Source organism: Perna viridis, chromosome 11, assembly GCF_037379345.1.
Source record: "Perna viridis isolate PV_CMFRI_1.1 ecotype Kerala chromosome 11, ASM3737934v1, whole genome shotgun sequence".
NCBI classification, from domain to species: Eukaryota; Metazoa; Mollusca; class Bivalvia; order Mytilida; family Mytilidae; genus Perna; species Perna viridis.
The window spans coordinates 7019538-7039978 of NC_142455.1; the positions used below are offsets into that span (position 1 = coordinate 7019538).

The 20441-nt window shown below is 32.1% G+C and overlaps 2 long non-coding RNA genes across 4 annotated transcripts; one reads left to right on the plus strand and one right to left on the minus strand.

The window, feature by feature from the left end:
• Positions 1-5516: 5516 nt before the first annotated feature.
• On the plus strand, positions 5517-20441 carry LOC148602779 (uncharacterized). 3 transcript variants are annotated; one of them, XR_015916599.1, is made up of 6 exons: positions 5517-5613; positions 6028-6047; positions 15443-15557; positions 16081-18624; positions 19664-19778; positions 20351-20441. It is a non-coding gene; the product is annotated as an uncharacterized LOC148602779 (long non-coding RNA). The 3 variants fall into 3 exon arrangements; XR_015916601.1 differs by lacking the exon at positions 6028-6047; XR_015916600.1 differs by lacking the exons at positions 5517-5613; positions 6028-6047 and adding an exon at positions 15131-15208.
• Positions 8623-13032, minus strand: LOC148602780 (uncharacterized). Its single transcript, XR_015916602.1, has 3 exons — positions 12863-13032; positions 10837-10936; positions 8623-8764 (listed from the first exon to the last, which is right to left on the minus strand). It is a non-coding gene; the product is annotated as an uncharacterized LOC148602780 (long non-coding RNA).

Sequence of the window (20441 nt, forward strand, 5' to 3'; positions counted from 1 at the left end):
AAATTCCATTTTCAACTATATCTATTGGAAATTTGTTTCAGGAAATGCTATGACAAAACATTTAATCATTTTATCTAAGTGTTGATAAATTTAGTTGTCACTGTCGAAACCATAAACTGTCATTATAAGTACCAGTCCACATATAATTCAGACACTATCAATGGTAAATTATTTCAGGGTTTAAAAAAGACCACCAAATAAACGATGCCTTTTCAGTTTATACGTGAAACACATTCACATAACGATTATCATTTATGTATTTAGATTTGCACTTTATAGAAAATCATACATGAAAAAAAAGGTCCATAGAGTGATTGCATTTGGCCATATTTTTTATGCTAACCGTTTCGTAGAGATTTGTATCTTTGAACCTTTCCCCGTCTCTGTTTTTTTCTGTATATAGTGTAGGAATTATTTGTATGTGTCATCGTGACCTTGAATGTATGTCTCGGATTTTATGCCTTAGCAAAAATACGTGAAAAAAAAGTTTCATATTTCGTTGAAAAAATTCAGTAAGTGGTAGATATAGGACACTTTGTTTAAATGTGTGCTTATTTTCACAAATTAAACATAACTCAGTGTAAACAGGTCTGAATGCCCTGCCAATTCGGTAAAATTCATGTACAATAAAATTGTACTTGCTATGATAAATTATTCATGTAAACTGAAGGTTAAAGAGCTTTCTCAGTTTATTAGAACATGTTTAATAGTCACTCCATGTTACATAAAATGTAATCCATTTTGACTGAAATTAAAACCACCGAAGTAGAGTTTCAGAAAGGGTTAAAACTTTACACTTTATGGACTTTAATTGTCGTTTTATTTTTGTTCTCTGTAACCACTAGAACCTACACCAAGTGAGGTCTATATGTATTGGTCACAATATCCAGAAAGCGTTTAGAATTAGTCATTGTTAGTTTTGAGTTTATATGTACTAAGTTCAGTATCGTAGACAACTTGGTCAGAGATGCTTTCTAAATAAATATAGCTTTTACTGACTGGAAGATTCCTTATTGTAGAAATCGTGAAGGGTTGTAACATAGTACACGATGTATAAAAATTCACAGAAAAATAATCTAGGTGGTGTTCATATGTAGTATAGAATATCAAATTAACGATCAAGTCACATAAAAAAACGAATCTCTTTATTACGACCCAAATATGACCACTCAATTAACTATTTAATAGAGAAGTTTAGCGAATAAGTTCTGTTGGGTACAAATATTAAATTCTTCATTTTATGAACCTTGTTATTGTTCTGAGGGCACTTACATTATTTGAAAATAAATTTGTTGTTGACTGTGTAAAATCAGGTTTAGGTGGAAACCACCCTCTTCATGAATGTAATTTAATAGTTGTTCTGACGTTAACTATGTAGATCTGGTAAATTTGTATATTCCGGGCGTATAACACTGCGTAAATTTAATATTCGATTAGCAAAATCCTAAATCTTTCAAATAGGAAACATTTCAACGTGAGCTTCGGTACAAAAGATTAATTAGGGGAACTAAGATTCTGGCGGAAATCAAAAGAATGTAATACAGGGACAAGGACCAGACATGGAAAAAAGATAACTCTACAAAGAACACAAAGTAACTAAAATAATGCATACAAAGTAACAAAAGTAAATGAGCAACTCGGACTCCAATAAAAACTTACCAGTTGCACCTGTAGGGTAAGCGTCCTCTGCTTTTCTAGAAACATCCGCCGAGTTGCTCATGAGTCAAGTCCGGGGTAGACGAAAGAGGAAAGGAAAACTATGACACGATGAACAAATCAGTTATCATAGTGCAACTGAATACACTGTAATGATCCACGAGTTCATGATGATGACCACAAAACTTCTGTAGTGATGACTTCAGTCTTGTAGCATTAACATATCCCTGTTCCAGATGTAAAGTATGAGTTGTGATACATGTATGAAAAGTCCATACACAGGTGCTGAAGGGATCAAAGATGACACAGGTGAAAGGAAAGTTCACAATTCGGAATGAAAAGTCATTGCGTTTAAAAAAGTCGTAGTTTGTCATCACTACAGACTGCCGAGTAAGGTTGCATTGAATCTTGTTGCGTGTTTATCAAAAACAAATTATGTACTTTTCAACAACATACAATTAACAAAAAGGCATGCATATAAAAATCCATGATTAGGAGAAAAAAAGGAGTGCTTAGATTACTGTTTATACACGTGAGTAATGATTTAACATTAGGAAATATTTATTTAAGTGAGTTCCGTCGTTACGTGCAGAACACAACCATAAAAAAAGATGAGATTAGATTACTTTTTTGTCTTTGTTTTAATTTTGACGAGAATGACATGAAGTAAGTACAGCTATCTTTTATTTCTTTTTTTTTTCGACGTATATCCACTAAACTGAACCACGTATTTGTCATTATTTTATCAAAGACAAAAAAAACTATAACAGTCATTTCTTTAATGCACTTATAAATTTGATGTGATCGGCTTTGTTAACATGATTTTCATATAGTAAATACAAAAAAAAAATAATTCAATATGAAGCAACTATAGATAACTTTGATTTTAGCTGTTTTATCTTCGGATTGCACAAGTCCAAACTGCAGCACTAATGTTCATTGTTTGATTGATCTATATACTTTTGATCTGTGTCAGAATGAAACATGCTGGTAACTACAATTATTATCGCCAACTCTGTTATCTAACCAACATTATTAAAGGGTTTTTTCGTAACAGAAGTTAACATCTTGCATATAACTAACCTATTTTTAATTGACCATGCCTAACATTTCTAGCTTTTAACGCTTTCAGAGTCTGTATGTTGTCAATTATATTCAACATCATAATACTGGTGTCGTTTGTGGATTAAATTCATCACTTAAACCAGGGTCGAACGAATATGCATCTTTACATTATACATTTTTTTTTCAATATGTCATTATATAATGAAATCCTTTTAAAATGAATGCAAACTGTTATTTGTTTTTGGATTGGGTGGTAACCTGCCATCTTCAAATGTTTGGAATCAGCAAAGAATCAAATATTGTAACGGTGCAAGTTGTAGGCAATGAACATGTTACCCCTCAATTTCGTTCGAAACATATCAAGGTCGCATCAATAAATATAACCCGAATAATGTCAGTGGTTCCGCCGATCTCCAAGGACTTTGACCGACAGAGAGTGCTGAATTATTCGAGTTATACCAAACAATAAATCTTAATACTAGAGGTCATTGTTAAGCTCGCATGTGTGCATCATTTGTCTTTTTTTTTTCTGCAGGTCAAATGAAAAAGTATAACAATTTAAAACTAATAATGTTTATTCATCTAGTCAGAAATTCAATAAATATTGCACCAGGGGCCGGTTTCATAAAAAAAACGAAACTTGTGATTTCCTCAACTCAAATTTCGACCAATCAAATTACTTGAAATTGAAGACTTGAGGAAAACTTCCATTTAGCAGTTTTGGTTAAAATTTCAGTTAGAAACTTTGCATGAAGGGTAGAACGGACGGATGGACAGCATGATCTTTATATAACCTCCGCTTTGAACCAGAATAATATTAGTTTAAAGGGTCATGAACTTTATAATTATTTATGTACATATATCCACCATATGTACTTAAAGAAACTATACATATAAAATGCAACACTATAAACCAAATACAAAAATATCAATTCTATACATTGCACATAACTAAAACTAACGAATAAGGAAGCCAAATCTATCACTGAGAGGTTCTACCATATGCAATGTAAGGAATGAAGCCGTTTCTTTACGAATAAAAACCAAAACGAAACAATACATAATTAGATAGTATACATATTCTCAATAAAAGGCTCTACATACCCCACAACTTCGCATATATGTAGCGGTATCTGTAAAATATAGCCATCCGTATAAATTTTCTTTGGTTAATAACCCAAGTACAATGAACCAGAAGAACTTACCGTGACATCCGAGTGCAACTTTACATCATGTGTGATATGGTATTTGGATGGCGGCAATATTAAATAGCTATATCTAAAATTCTATAAAAATGTCAGTAATTGTTGTGGTCGTGGATAAAACTACGCATTTATATACTTTGGAAATTGGCGTCAGTAGAAATGTATTCCGACAGTTTCCAAAGTTAGGTGAATGGTTTTGTCTAATTATATTTGGTTTTGAATTAGCAAATCGCACACCTTGTATTGTAAACTGTAGAACTTCTTTTTGAATATCTAAAAAAAATCAGTGCCTTATGAGAGTGCAGTTTTATGAACTGTTTTGAAAATTTAGTAAATCCACAAGAATTGTAAGCTGTCTGATGATACATTATGATACATGCATTTTGTGAGTTTATCTAAAACCGTGTTAGAAATTATAGACTCTAAAAACGTCTTTGTTCGTAGTATTGAAAATAAGTTGCTCATTTACTTTTGTCTTTTTGTAGGTGTTATATTGGTTATTTCATGCTCTTTGTTGTGTGCGTCTGTTTTAACTGCCCAGTTTTTATCCTATATTTCCGCTCGAATCTTAGTTCACTTGATTACTCATTTTTTCTGTACGTATTTGTATTTGATACTAGATAATATAAGTCCGTATGACAAAATAGGACCTTTCTAAGGTAATCCGCTAAAAAGAGCTTAACTTCTCTGAACAACCATGTTACCAAATATACAAATTAAATGTGGCTGCACAAATAAATGAAATGTGACACTTACCATAGGACATAACGATGAATCACAAGGTTTGCCTCTCAAACTGCTGTTTTCCAGCCGCCATGGTATACATACGAAACTCGGGCACTAGTTTGTAGATAACCCTTCAATATGAAATCACTATTGTTTAGCATGTGCTCAGTTAGAATATTATACATCATTAAAAAATCTAGTGTTTCTTTTGGACAATCAGCATATACATTGTATTTTCTGTACTTGCTTCTCAATGATTTGATAAATTTAAACCGCCAAGATAGATCACACTAATATACAACTCTCTTTAGTTAGGAACCCATTTTATCTGATTCATTGCATCATTAAATGCATCACAACTCCAGACAGTCGCAAATAATGTGAAAGTAAAAGACATATTACAATAACAAAACAAAGGACATAGCCAGTCTTTAAGGCTAAGAAAATGTGAACGTGATTCCTATTTAATACCAGTCAACAAAAAATCCAGGCAACGTCAAGATGCAGAAAAACCTATCGAAAAAACTATGCCTTTTCGGTTCACACACGCCGTGTTTTACATTACTTTTTATAGTCTTTTGAGTATTCTAATCTGCATTTTGGAAACAAAAAAAAACATTATGCAATCAAGAACAATTACTATTGCAAAGTGTAATTTTCATATACAATACAATCTATACTGTTCTTGTCACAAAAGTCAACAATCGAGTGACTTAGACTGGTAATGCGGCATGTGATGTCGCTGTAGAAGAAATGATTGAATTTCGGGGGTTTTAGATATGTATGTATTATGCCTAATATTTATAAAGAATGCTACTGTAATCGTCATGTTTTTATTTTTTTTATTTATCAATAGCTGTTTCATAGCCGAATACTTTAGATTATATACATACAACTGATCAGAAGAACAATATATGGAATTGCGTTCTTATAGCTGTTTTCTTTTCTTTATCATATTTGGGTAAGGTATCTTATTTCATTAAGGACAAGTTGGCCAGATTTTTTCACATTTATCATTTTTCGTAAGAATGGAAGTCCTGTAACCAGTCATGTAATCCAAAAGTAAAACATATGTCGTATATTGGACGATTTGCGACGTTTAAATCTTGATCACACATACATATAAATTTCTGTCGTCAAGTAAGGAGGTAATTGTGTTTTAATAAAAGATTAAGACGCATCAAGCTGGGCTTTGACAGAGGCAAATTAAGTTTACTGGAGACGTCAAAGCAGAGTCAGTTAATGGACATTTACTACCGTCAAATCCAGATTGTCGATGGCGAATTTTAAAATACAATTGTTTTATTCAATGGAAATTTATCTGTGAAAAAAATTAAATAATTTTGTATGGTTCATAATTCAGGATCTTTTTTAGTCATAGTTTCCCGGGTAAAGGTATGTAGAATTTACTGATCACGCTTTCCATCCGTCCATTCTTCCATTTTTTTCTGTGTCAATGCTCAGTTCCTAACTGCAACTGTGTTTCTACAAAAGGCAGAGTACCCTACCGGTGCATCTGGTCCATGCTCCCAGCTTTTAATGTCCGAGTCCGAGTTGCTCATTTGCTTTTGATACTTTGTATGTATGATTTTAGTTACTTTATGTTCTCTGATGTTGTGTTTGTCTGTTTTCCATGTTGGTCTTTGTCCCTGGATTAAATTCTTTTGATTAACGCTTTAACCTTGGTTCCTATGATTACTCTTGCAAATCTTACGAAACTTCTGAATACAATTTGACATAACTTGCATGCGTTTAATTTTCATCAGATGATGCCAGTGACTTATTTTGGTATCTTGGGAGAGAACAATGAGATTATGTTTTCTAGTTTATTTCTGTGACGAGTTCCACATAAAATTCCACAGACTATTTGAGTCATTTAAAAGAAAACTTTAATTGTCCTACAAGTTTCTACTGGTCTTGATCATGTTTAGCCTCATTAATGTTTATGTGATACTTTTGTTCATCTGAATTACTGATTGTCATTGCAACATATGATTCATCTAAAATTGTCATTTCAATACACACAAAAATCACGGACAAAAGACTTTTATATATGTTTTTTATAAAAAAAGCATACTTAATGGCATACTATTTTACTATCTAAATACATTAGAACTATTACTTTTATAGTAATTATCCGTGTAGAACAAAATACTCAAACATAAATCGAATGAAACAACTCCTTTTCTGTTGAATACAGGTTAGAAAAGAGGAAGACAGCGCGCGCGTAAACCGTGCAATTAAATAGCTTCGAAGTTGAATCGGAATTTTTGCGAAAATATTTCGGTTACAGCTTGATCCATACTTAATACTTTGGCAATGACTAATGGCTGAATCTGCTTGTAGTTAGAGATTGTAGAGGATTAAAATGTTGATCTGCATGCTATATAATCACTTTATAGGGTTTACTGTCGCCTCCTGTAATAAACAGGCAAAATTTGTTACATTGAAATTTATGTACAGAAAGTTCACATGATATTTTCACTTCACATCATTTTGGTTTGAAATTTTTATTTAAAGATCACTAAATACGAATTTTAAGTGAAGTTACTAACTTGATTTGCTACATTCAAATAAAAATGAATTTTGGGTGGGCATGTTGTGTCGTTCGTGGTTTTAATTACATGATAATTTTTTTGTTGAATCATCCTTAGAACAGCAAAAGTATTTAAATCTGTATGCCATTGGTAAAACTGATAATATAGTTAAAAAACATAAACTTTTGTATCAATTCGATAATTACGCATTCAACTGAAATTTAATTATATCCATAACTCACAATGTACTTGTACATTTTATTTCCTTAATAAATTTACAGAATTATGTTGTAATTCATCCGCCCTGGCCCCGGCGCACTAAAGTTAAAAACATACAAAAAATACCAGTTTTATTTATTATAAATTTCGATATGCTGTACACGTGTTTCAAGGAGTAACCTCTCATCAGCAGCATTAAAATCAAATATGTAGTAAAGTCATGATCAAAATATTAGAAGAAGTACTCAAAACCGAAACTATCGAAAGAGGAAGCCAAATACATCACCGAGGGGTTCTACCACATGCAATGCAAGGAATGAAGCTTCAGTGTTCTAGGTATTTTTTAAAATTTGGAATAAGATTAGACTACCCATAAAAAGAGTAGATAAAATATGATATTATTTAGGGGGTCAGACAAGTCTGACTACTGGGTCGGATGAATACCCTCGGTATAGCGATAGCGACCCATTGGTTCTTAAATACCAGTTTAGTTTATTGTACAAAATATTTACAAGACTGGGAATATTCTTAATTTCCAAGGAAATTCCAATCGAAGTATTTATAATCGATGACATAGTAAGCACTTAAGAATGTTCTCAGACTAAAGTCATTTTTTTTCTTATCGATATTACATCATTGGAGAAGCTGGTACCACAATGCTCCTGACTTGATACAGGCACTTCAAACGAAATGATGGGTTACATATAGGTTTTACAGCGCGCTAAACCTCTCTCCTCTATTGCCAGTGGCTGTTAAAAGGCATAGAAATTTGCATGTTATTGTCATAATCGATAAATCAACGGTCCCATCAGCACAAAGAACAAGAAGACTGTCAGATTAATCTAATTCAATAAGAAGTATCAAATTTGAAGATGTACCTTGAATTTTTTGTTTCATAAGAATATGTATTTATTTTCTTTTCTTGATCAAATCATCTTCTTCGTGAAACAAATCGATTCATCGCCTTCACGTTTGTTCTGGTTTTAATTTTAGATTTAGTTTGTTTGTTTGTTCTTTTCTTTGTATGTTTTGAGGGAAATTTCCACGAAACAAATATCACAGTAGTTTTAATAGCAAAATCCACACAATCTAGAAGAACATATCAGATAGAGAAAGGGCAATCGCATGGTCGAAGATCTTATGCTACTATCCATTCTCTTCCGCAGGTCGACATTATGACATTTTCCTGATTTGGACAATACATTACATAATACTAATATTAACATTTTATTATAATAAATGACCCAATGAACAAATCTTTTTGACATAGTCATAAAAAGCCATTTGATCTTCTTTTTCTTTTTGTCGACTGGATTCTATAAACATTTATGGTTACAGCCACCACAATAATCACTACTGAAAACGAAATGATAAAAAAATAATTAATTAACATTATATGGAAAAAGAGCAGAGTTTTCATTGAACAATAAAGCAAAAGAGTAAGGCCACCTTCCCGGTATTTTTTCCATAGGAATGTACTTACAAATTAATTCTATATTTAGGTCATTCAAGTACACCACGAATGCATTATATATTTGGCTGTAGGGAAAAACCCATTATCATTAGATGTAATAACATAAAAGTTAAGACACTTTCTGGCCTAATATTTTTTTTCATTTCAAATATTTGACTAAAACTCATTTTCAGGTAATAGTATAAGTATAAAAAAAATGGTTTCGAATACATAATTCTTAAAACTTAGTCTTAAAATAACATTATATTATTATGCACAATATACTAGACCTTGGAATTTTAATATTTCTACAACTGTTAAGTGGCTGCACACGTGTTCACTCAAGATATTTGTATTTAAGTTGTATTTGACTATATTTAACGAATATATGAAACTTGAAAATAAATGCCCATGCTGTCAATGATAAAAGTGCACAAAATGTGCATAATTTTGCATTTTTTCAGCATTTTTCGCAGATTTTTTTTCAAATTTTAACCAAGTTCCCCGAGCAGACTGGACCGTACATGTTCATATTTTAACCATAAACCAATCGAATCGACTGAAATAAACCTTAAAAGGTTTGAGAAACATCAAACGATTTTTTTTAAACACATATTGATTTTCAGGCAAAATTCCATTTTCAACTATATCTATTGGAAATTTGTTTCAGGAAATGCTATGACAAAACATTTAATCATTTTATCTATTTGTTGATAAAGTTAGTTGTCACTGTCGAAACCATAAACTGTCATTATAAGTACCAGTCCACATATAATTCAGACACTACCAATGGTAAAGTATTTCAGGGTTTAGAAAAACCCACCAAATAAACGATGCTTTTTCAGTTTATACGTGAAACACATTCATATAACGATTATCATTTATGCATTTAGATATGCACTTTATAGAAAATCATACATGAATCTCCTACTAAAATCAACCAAATGGAACCGAATCGAGAACGATAACTCTTGCAAAGTGCAAATTTTTCATCTCTGTACAATCTAGATAAGTTTTATCTCTGTACAATCTGAGCCTTTACTTCCGAATGGAACTGAAAGGAGACATGCTCTTTAACTACTTCAAGAATTGTAGCTGAGCCTTTACTTCCGAATCATCGAAATAATAAGTGCCAACTCAACTTGTATAATGTAACGGTCCACAAATATTGTAAAAGAGAAAAGTAAACTTGCAAAACAATTTAAGTTGTTTAAAACATTTGGTTCAGTGCACCAAAGAAATTTAACAAGTTTAATGTAAAAATATGTAGTGAAATCCTGTCTGAACCAACCGCTTTGTAAAGTTATTTTACATCAATTTTAGAGTATTTTGAATCTTGGTAAGTCCAACATCTGTCATAAGTCTAAAGGGGTTCGATTTAGACATTTTTTACTCTACCGTCATACATAAGTTTTTCACACTGTGTTTGATGGAACATGAACAAAATGAAAATGTATTTGTGGCATTATTTTTGTCATTGAATACATACGGAAAACGTTAACTAGTTGCGTCGTAAAGAAATTATGAAACATTTTTTTTTTTTTTTTTTGCTTTTTTATGACTTCTAATTCAAAATTTGATTTGTGAATTAAGAGTCTATGGCTGAAAAATTGATGAAAGGTACATTTGGGTTATATTTACTTCATTAAAACAAAAACCGAGTGATCATTTTCTTTGTAATATTGCAGTCGAACCTCCAATAACATTTTTATTTATGAGATTATTGTTTGCACTTTGGTTTTCGTGTAATCCTTGTGCGGACTGACAAAGTCTATGATTAATACAATATTTATTTATATGATCACCATTTTAAAAAAAAAACCATAAGTCCCAAATAGAATCGTTTGTAGAACTAAATGTCAAATCCAATAAAAATCGACTGAGATTCAGTTCTAATAAGCATGCATACATCTTAAATAAAAGTGCGTAGAACATATTTGACTTTATAGGATAATTTATTGTATATAATACATACCAGCATGAACCGCTCTCACACGGATTAGACATACATGGATCCACAAAACAATTTACAATATTTGGGCACTTTGGATTGGTGCAGTCATACGATAAAACACCTAAAACAATGATATATACCGTCAGCTTATATAGTAGATATAAATTCAATTTTAAGTTTCTATTTAATGGAGAACAAGTCTTAAAATCTGTTGCATATCATATTTCAAATGTTTCATAATATGCCCTTCATTTATTAAGTGCCAGTTTTTGAAAAAAAACCAGAAACATGCATGTCAAAACCCTTACGATCTAACAATATAATTTCACTCAAATATGCTTTCTCCATTTAAAAAAAAATATTATTTGATCTCTGCATCACTGTATAAGCTCAGAATTTTTTCAATAGAATTTTAGAAAAATGAGGTTTTTGACAGAGTTATTTGCTCTGGAAATTTTAATTTCGGTGCATTCCAATGATATTATAACTCAATTTACCAACATGACATGAAATATCTTCTCTTTTTTTCTTGATTCTAATGGTGCAAGTATTCAAATTTTCAAAATGGTGGATTTTTTTACCATGTTTCACCTACTGCCTTATTAATACAGGGACTGACACTTAAGTATAATATTGTTATTTTACAAGAGAAAACGTAAAAATGCATAATTCCAACGCTTTAAAGCACGCCAAAATTGCTAAAGAATAATATTGTAGTATATACCAAAATGACAGTTGGGCGATTTTCGGATGTATATGAACGTATTTCTGGTGTTAAAATAGCATCAGTCGACCGTCTTATTAAACATAAGTTGTATTTGTTACTATTTTGTCTTTATCTAGGAAAACTATCCTGCTAAAACACATTCGGAATGTTACAGGAAGTTTTTTTTTGCAGGGTCTGACATGTATTACATTACAAGTATATTACAGATTCACATATGTAATGAGCACATATGCAATTGTACACATGTACAGCCTTTTTGTGTGCGTACAACGGCTTAAACTTTGTATTTAAGCCTTCATTGAATGTGTAAAAACATACTTTGGCGTGCATTTGGACTTTTGCTGTATTTTCTGTATTACATCGGGTGTGTGCCATGAGCCTTACACCAACAAGATAATGTGTTGTTCATTGAATCCATTGTACAATACTTACAGTTGTTAACTTTTCTCTATTTCAAGCTTAGATGTGTAGAGTATTTGATATGGTTTGTTATTTTGTTATTTAATATTTCAATCTTTTTATCCAAGTATTAAGTACTTTCCGTATAAGAATCAGACAAAATGTGTATAAGGTGTTGCAAATGCTTTCAGATAAATTTAAATAACTTATCAGTTGTTTTCTAGATGTATTGAATATAATTGAGAAATATTGAGAAATATAATGTGCCATTTCCTGATTCTTACACAGAATGGTACTTAATTAACAGTCTACTTTAGAAATATTTAAAACACAAAAACAAAAACAAATGCAAAAACAAAACAAAAACCAGTTACTGATATACGAATCTAAAGAGAATCCCAAAGGTTTATTTCAACATCACATGAACCTAAACGTGATTTCCGAATTTCAACGAGTCATCAAAATATATTCATTAGAACGTATCGTTTATATCAAACCTAACTTAAATCAGGTGTAATAGATAAAGGGTTAAAAAGTACTATTCCATATAAAATTTAATGGCAGTGGGGAGGTTCATGGAGCAGAAAACCAATCGAACAAAAGATGCCTGTTCAATCTGAGTTATGACGCCATATTTTTAGAAACAATTGTCCTTTCTATATGCAGAACTGTATTTTGGAGAAATAACAAATGTTCATGTCTCAGTTAAATCAGCAAAATCAAGAACTATAACTCTTGCCTAATGCCTATTTCATATGATATCTATAAAGTCTTTATCACAGAAGTGCAACAACCGAAAAAAATCTAAGACTTTTTTTGTGGTCTGTAGCTGTTCAGAACACTTGTCTTACAATAATAAAGAATGTTTCTTAATTAAAATAATAAATAATTTTAGCTAGAATTTTTGCTAAATGTTCATACCTGACATTAAAAGTGTTGCAGTGATAAAAATTCCTATAAAAAAAGCCAACTTCATTTTTCAGCCGCAAATGATGATAAAACAGAAAGTCCGCTTTCCACGGATTTGTTAAACTGACTGAATGTTTTTCCCTGAAGGACCACCTTTACAACCGGATATACATCTACTAAAATTCTGTTTAAACAACATGTTAAGCTTACTTTGTTTTGTCCTTAACCCTTAACATTATTTCTTGTAAAATGACGTTATATCTTGTTTTCGTTTGCGGTATATTTTGTAAACAAACTATGTGTGGATATATTTATGCATTGTCTACTGATAAAAAGGTTACTGTTTGAATCACGTGTACAATATATCGAAATTTGCAATACTTATATGATCGGTATATTTTGTTTTTAAACCACTGAGTGAATTTTATTATTTACCTAAATTTGATGTATCACTAATTTAAGACCACTAAAATCCTGTCGTCGTTCCTTGCATACAAATGCTGTGGCACGCGAAGAAAAAATACACAGATTTCATTGCATTTTCCAAGTATTCATACATCATAACCTCAACCTAGATATGACTGTCAAAGTGTTTGTTAAGTTTGCTTTTTTAAGATACTTATGGTTACAATTTAGTTGAAATGAAGCGTGAAAAATGGCGGGAAATTTTTCTCGAACTTTTCATTATATAAGTAAAAAAAATATCTATGTCACCAATGCTTCAGTATCAATTTAAATAGCTTTTCAGCTGTTTTCTACATGTATTGAATATATTTGTGGCAAAAAAAATGGGAAATATGATGTGCCACCCACTGCCTGATTCTTGCACAGAATGTACTAAATTTGTTATTTCGTTGTGATTGGATTGCCGTACTTCAGATATATGTGATTGTAATGTACTTAACGGAAGGTTACTTCTCCAGTCACGAGTACATCATACATATTTTATTTCGGTATTTTTCATTTTTTATTTCCTTTCATTTGCATGACAAATTAATCCAAAAATAACTTCTATCTATGCTAGTTTTCCCTACTGTTGATTTTATTATGTTAATTAAACACATGGTTTCAAAAGAATTTATAAAACTATGAGTAATACATTATTGAGTCATTCTAATGTGTATCCAAAACGTATCTATTATTTTCAAAGTGAAATTCCGAAAACAGAATTGTTGTTGCAAATCTAATGACATAACAGAAGAAGAAATCGGCGTTAAGATATGTTAACTGTTGGTTATGAAAAATGATGTTATTGTCGGTACGTGAAAGGCAGATTTTTTTGATAAATAATTTTCGTGGATTCAGATTTGCAGTCACTATTCGAACAAAAATAGCAAATGTTATTTAGTTATCTGAGATACACGCTTCGTAAATAAAAAGTTGCATGCTGGGGTTGTCAGGCTATAATACGGTAAACCTGACCGCAATCCATAGTGTTGCACCGTGTTGGGAAAGATGCCACGTTCCTCGCATGTTAACGAACCCTACTGTGGTATTCGATAGGAGAAGGAACCTTTGCTCTCCACCACGAAAGGCTAAATTGCTCGACCCTACCCATCCCTCCCTTTCTCTAGTGGCAATCTAAATTTGTCGACGCTGTTGCCCTTGTGTCCCCATCCCTTTTTTATTTCATCATCATTTCATGATCATTTTAACATCCATTTCATGTTCATCGTCTGAATATAGCTGAAATATTGCTGCTCGGACGTTAAACCCCAATAATCAATTAATCAGTCTTTAACGCCCGAGCAGCAATATTTCAGTAAATTCAGGCGATAGATAATTCTGTAAATGACACTAAAATACAAAAGAAACTGTTGGATTTTCGATGTGAAAAGACACATTGGAATGAATGATTATTCATGTCATTATATAGACCCATTTAGCAACTTAATAACAAACATGTGTAGCCTCTTTCAAATTATAACTCAATACATCAATATGATATGGAAAATCTCATCTTTTTTCCTTGATTCTGATTGTGCAAATAGTCAAATTAAACTTTCGACCTATGTGTTTTTTTACCATTTTCCACGCACTGCCTGATTCTTACAAAGACTGACATTTAAACCCGCTTCATGACATTTACATCATTAATTGCTAATCCAAACAAATTGCAAATTGCTACATCATACAGAAAAAAATTTAAATACAAATTCATCATCCAAGGTTTACAGATAATTTAAAACGCAATTTCTTATAACATCGTCATGACTACGCATGTTATTTTATTTATAGCAAGTATTGTACATGGTATATAATAGCAGTTATAAGGTTATGTACATGAAAATAATCACCGAAAAATAAACATGTGGAATTACGTTGTTTTAGCTATTATACTTACACTAACGCGTCCTTGTAAGACATATTGTTTTATTTAAAGTATGTGTGAGTTGCTGAAATTTACAGGATGTTTCAATGCGTGAGAAACACAAATTCTACATTATAAGCTGCGTCAATCAAATTTATCATAGATAATCACTAATGAATAGGGTATATGCGTTGTGGCTAGATTATGAGATATCACTATATCACTATATGCCCCTGATCTTAAATTCAAGTACATAAAATCGTTATTTTTGACATTTTCAGTGTTATTGGCACCACAGTGTCCGAGTTTTGTATGTCCACCATGGCGGCTGGAAAACTGTAGTTCGAAAGGCATTCCTTGTGATTCTTCCCCGTGTCCAACTGGACAATATTGCTGGTGAGTATCATTACGTCTACTAAAGCATATCTAATTTGATAAAAAAAAATCGTATGCTGTAAATACGCTTTTTATCACATGTTCTTCAATGATGTCTATGTCTGTGAATTGTTTGATACACAGAAATCTCAAAATACAGGGCAATATAATATATGTTGAACTGGCGAGCTGATAAATTTCTGCGCTGTCATGTGGGTTCGGTTTGTCCAGTGTCAAGTTTACTGACATTCAGAAGACACAGAATCAACTTCAATACTAATTTTGCATTAAAGCAAACAAATATCATAGTGCATAAAACATCGGACACAGCATAAATCAAAGCGTCGGAAGATACCGATTTTTAATGTCTCATTAACGTATCCAACAGGATTTATCGTGATGGCATAAAGTTGGCGATTATTTCATTACTTTTTGTGATATTATAAACTTCTCTAATTAGTTGTCAAGCTATGCAGAAACATGAAATTAAAACATTGAATACTAATACACTATATTATTCACATTTTTTTTTCATTTATTGCAGTAATGTCTGTGGTTGTACCCATACTTGTATAGACGGAACGACTGCAGGACCTCCTTGATGACAGATTTTTAATGCAGATTTGTTTATTGAAATTTTATTGCCATCGCTTCCTTTCAGGCTGTTAATTTCACCTTTTTAAAATTCAATAGATAGGGAAGGCAGTGTTTGCAGTTTCAAATGTCAATATAACCCAGATGACAAAATCCAAAAGCAGGCCAAATGATAAAAAATAAATACTTAATTTTATCAAGTCAGAAATTCAAATATTTATGAACATTTGTATTATACAAGAGACCAGTTTTTTAAAAAAGAAATAAATCTCAACTTGAGGAAAACTCCAGGGTTTAAGGAAAATCTCAAATTGAGATTTGTTTTATGGAATCGTATCAAGGTATTTCTAGTTTGTTTGGTAACATGTTAAGATGACAACTGTCAATAATTGTGGTGTTCGTGGGTAAAACTAAACATTTATGTACTCTGAAAATTGACGTTGCCACTTCCAATAAATTCCTACACTGTTCATTACAGTTTTACCTGAGTATATTTAGGAAAATTATAATATATGAGATAAAAACGAAAACTGGGTTGATCCCCCACCCCCGTCTCCCCTAAAAAAAACAAAAAACTTTCTTTATGGTGGTCCTTCAACTCCCCCTATATGTATAGAGGCACCTCAGATATTACTGCAATAGATAATCGAAGTAAAGTGAACGGTTTGTTTAATTATATTTGATTTTTAATTAGCAAATTGCACGCCCCTTAGTGTAAACTGTAGAACTCCTTTTAGAGAATTTTATATAAAAAAAAAGTCTCAGAAAAAGCCTTACGAGGGCGCAGATTTATGAACTGTTCTAAAGAATTTGTATATCCACAAGAATTGTACGTTGTTTGACGATACATTATGATACATTATGTTATCTGTATTTCGCGTATTAATCCAAAACCGTGTTAGAAATTATAGACTCTAAAAACGTCTTTGTTCGTAGTATTAAAAATAAGTTGCTCATTTACTTTTCTCTTTTTGTACGTTTTATATTGGTTATTTCATGCTCATTGTTGTGTGCGTCTTTTTTCACTGCCCAGTTTTTCTACTTTCTGCTTGAAATTTGGTTCCCATTATTACTCATTTTTTTCTGTTCGTGTAGGTATTAGATAATGGACAATATAAGTCCGCATGACAAAATAGAACCTTTTTAAGGTAATCTGCTAAAAAATAATTACCTTCTGTGAACACCCAGGTGACCAAATATACAAATAAAATGTGGCAGCATACATGAAATGTGACACGTACCAGCGAACATGATGATGAATCACAAGGTTTGCCTTTCAAAATACTATTTTCCAGCCGCCAGGGTATACATACAGAACCCGGACACTTTTTTGCACAATATTTTGCAGATAACCCTTCAATATGAAAATATTATAGTTTTACATATACTCAGTTGGAATGAGGGATATTTTATTCATTCAAAAATCAAAGAGTTACTTTTGGACAATCAGCATGTACATTGTATTTTCTTTACTTGCTTCGTTCCCTTCTCGATGATTAGAAAGATTTAAACAGCAAAGATTGATCACACTAATATATCACTCTCCTCAGGAGGAAACACAATTTTTCTGATCAATTGTATCATTAAATGCATCACAAAAGAGGTATTCGCAAATAATATGAAAGTCAAACATATAACAAAATCCAACATATTGCAATAATACATCAAAGGTCATAGCCAGCCTTTAAGACTCAGAAAATGTGAACGTGATTTCAAAAACCAATCCATACAAATTTCAGGCATCGTCAAAATGCAGAAAACCCTATCGAAAAAGCTACGCATTTCCGGTTCACACACGTCGTATTTTTCATTATCATATATAGTCCTTTGAGTACACTGATTTGCATTTTGGAAAACATCATACACTCATGAACGATTAATATTGCAAAATGTCATTTTCAGCCCCGTGAAAGTCCTGGTTTCAAAAGAATGCAGCAGCGCTAAGCTTGTCGTAAAAGGCGACTTAATAGTGCTCAAAAACCTAGCCGTGGGCTAGGCGCTCTGCCCACAGAGCAACTGGGATGTGTGACCCAGGTGGTGGAATGAGGTAGCCCTGGCGTGTTACATGCTGAGGTTGTCAGGCTACAATAAGGAAAACCTGACCGCAAACCATAGTGGTCCACCGTATTTGGAAAGATGCCACGTTTCTCGCACGTTAAAGGACCCTGCTGTGATATTCCATAGGAGTAGGAACATTTGCGCTCCACCACAGGAGGCTAAATTGCCCGACCCTACACATTATGACTGGTAAAGCGGTCTGTGATGTCGCTGCAGAAAAAATACAATTGGTGTTCGAGGGTTTTATATATGTATGTATTATTTAATGCCTTATACTTATAAAGAATGCTACTGTAATCGTAATGTTTTTCTTATGTTTTTATATCAATAGCTGTTTCATAGCCGGATACTTTAGATTGCATACATATAACTGATCACGAGAACAATATGCGGAATTGCGTTCGCCTAGCTGTTTTCTTTACTTTAACACATTCGGGTAAGATATATTATTTCATTATGGAAAAGTTGGCCAGATTATTTAACATATGCATGTATCACTATGCCTAAAATTAGAACTAATGTAACCATTCATGTAGATCAAAAGTAAAACATATGTCGTATGTAGGATGTATTGAAACAATTAAGTTTTTTCCACACATACATAAAAATATTTGCTGTTCAAATTATGAGATAATTGAATTGTATTAAAAATTGAGAAGCATCAATCTTGGATTTGACAGAGGCAAATTACTGGAGACGTAAAAGCAGAGCCAGTTAATGGGTATTTACAACCGTCCAGTCTAGAGTGTCGACAACGAACTTTAAAATACATTAGTTTTTTTTTTTAATTCTGATGCAAATTTAACTGTGAAAATAGAAATTGAATATACATTAAACAATCGATTTTATTCAATTAAATCACAAGAGACAACGAATTTTGCGAAGAACATAGTAATTTTCAAATTATGTATTTACCACGACCTTTAATAATAGAAAAAAATTATATAATGACACTCATATATATCCAAGTCTATCAACTTTGATACAACAGAAAAAAATATTCGCTTTCGGGGTGAATTAAGAGCTATTAAGTGTAAGTGTTTGTAAGAATCGGGCAAAATGGAAAAAAAAATCAGAAACATTGACGGCAAAACCTACCGATCTCACAATGTAATATCACTAAAGGATGCTTTCTCTATTTGCAAAGAACATTATTTGATTTCTGCATCACTGGCTTTGCTCAGATATTTTGCAATAAAATCTTTTAAAAATGAGATTTTTCACATGATTATCTGCCCTTGAAATGTTCATTTTCAGTGCATTTCAATAAAATTATTACTCAATGCACAAACATGATATGGAAAACATTGTCTTTTTTTTTTTAGTCTGATGGTGCAAATAGTCAAAAGATGATTTTTTTTTTTTTGAAAACACATTTCACCGACTACCTGCTTTGTACAGAGATTGATATTTAATGCATATGCATTGTCTCAACTGCAGTGTTGTTAAAACAAAGGCGCTATTTGATATTTTAGTAATATTTCGACCTGAGTGTCCACGTTTCGTATGTCCACCATGGCGACTAGATAACTGTAGTTCGAACGGCAACCCTTGCGACTCTTCGCCATGTCCACCTGGGCAATATTGCTGGTAAGCCTCTCTTTTCGTGTATTTAAGCTTTTTTGTTACGAAATACAATCATTTCTTTTAAATCCCACTTGTATCACGTAGATGTATGCCAATTCTTCGTGTGTGAATATACTGCTAGGCAGAATATATTGATGTTCAAAGGAGTAGACTTCCTATTTTGTATTGGGGCTGATAATTTCCAGCGTCAAGTACATTAATATTCAAATGTCAGAAGTCTAGGACGGTCATGGAGTCTGATGTTAATTAAATTTCACTTTCAGGCAAGAAATAAAACAGTATCAAAACTTGAACAGGTAACATTCTGGCTGACATAAATATTCATCATACCAGTTTATATAGTGTAGTTTCGCAGAATACTGACATGGAGATGGCCTCATAAAAGACAACAAATACATCAATTGGCGTTTTTCGAACTAAAACAAATTGGTTGAAAACTTAATATAATTTAACATATTCATATTGCGATGTTAAATAATATAATTTTATGTATGTCATAAAACATATTTTTAGGAAATAGTACTGTTTAGCATAGGGCTAGACTATATTCACTTTATTTTAATTATTCATTGCAGTAATGTCTGTGGATGCACCCATTTCTGTATAGGAGGAGTAAATGCAGGACCTCCATGAAGATAGAGTTGTTTAATAAATACATAAATTGGT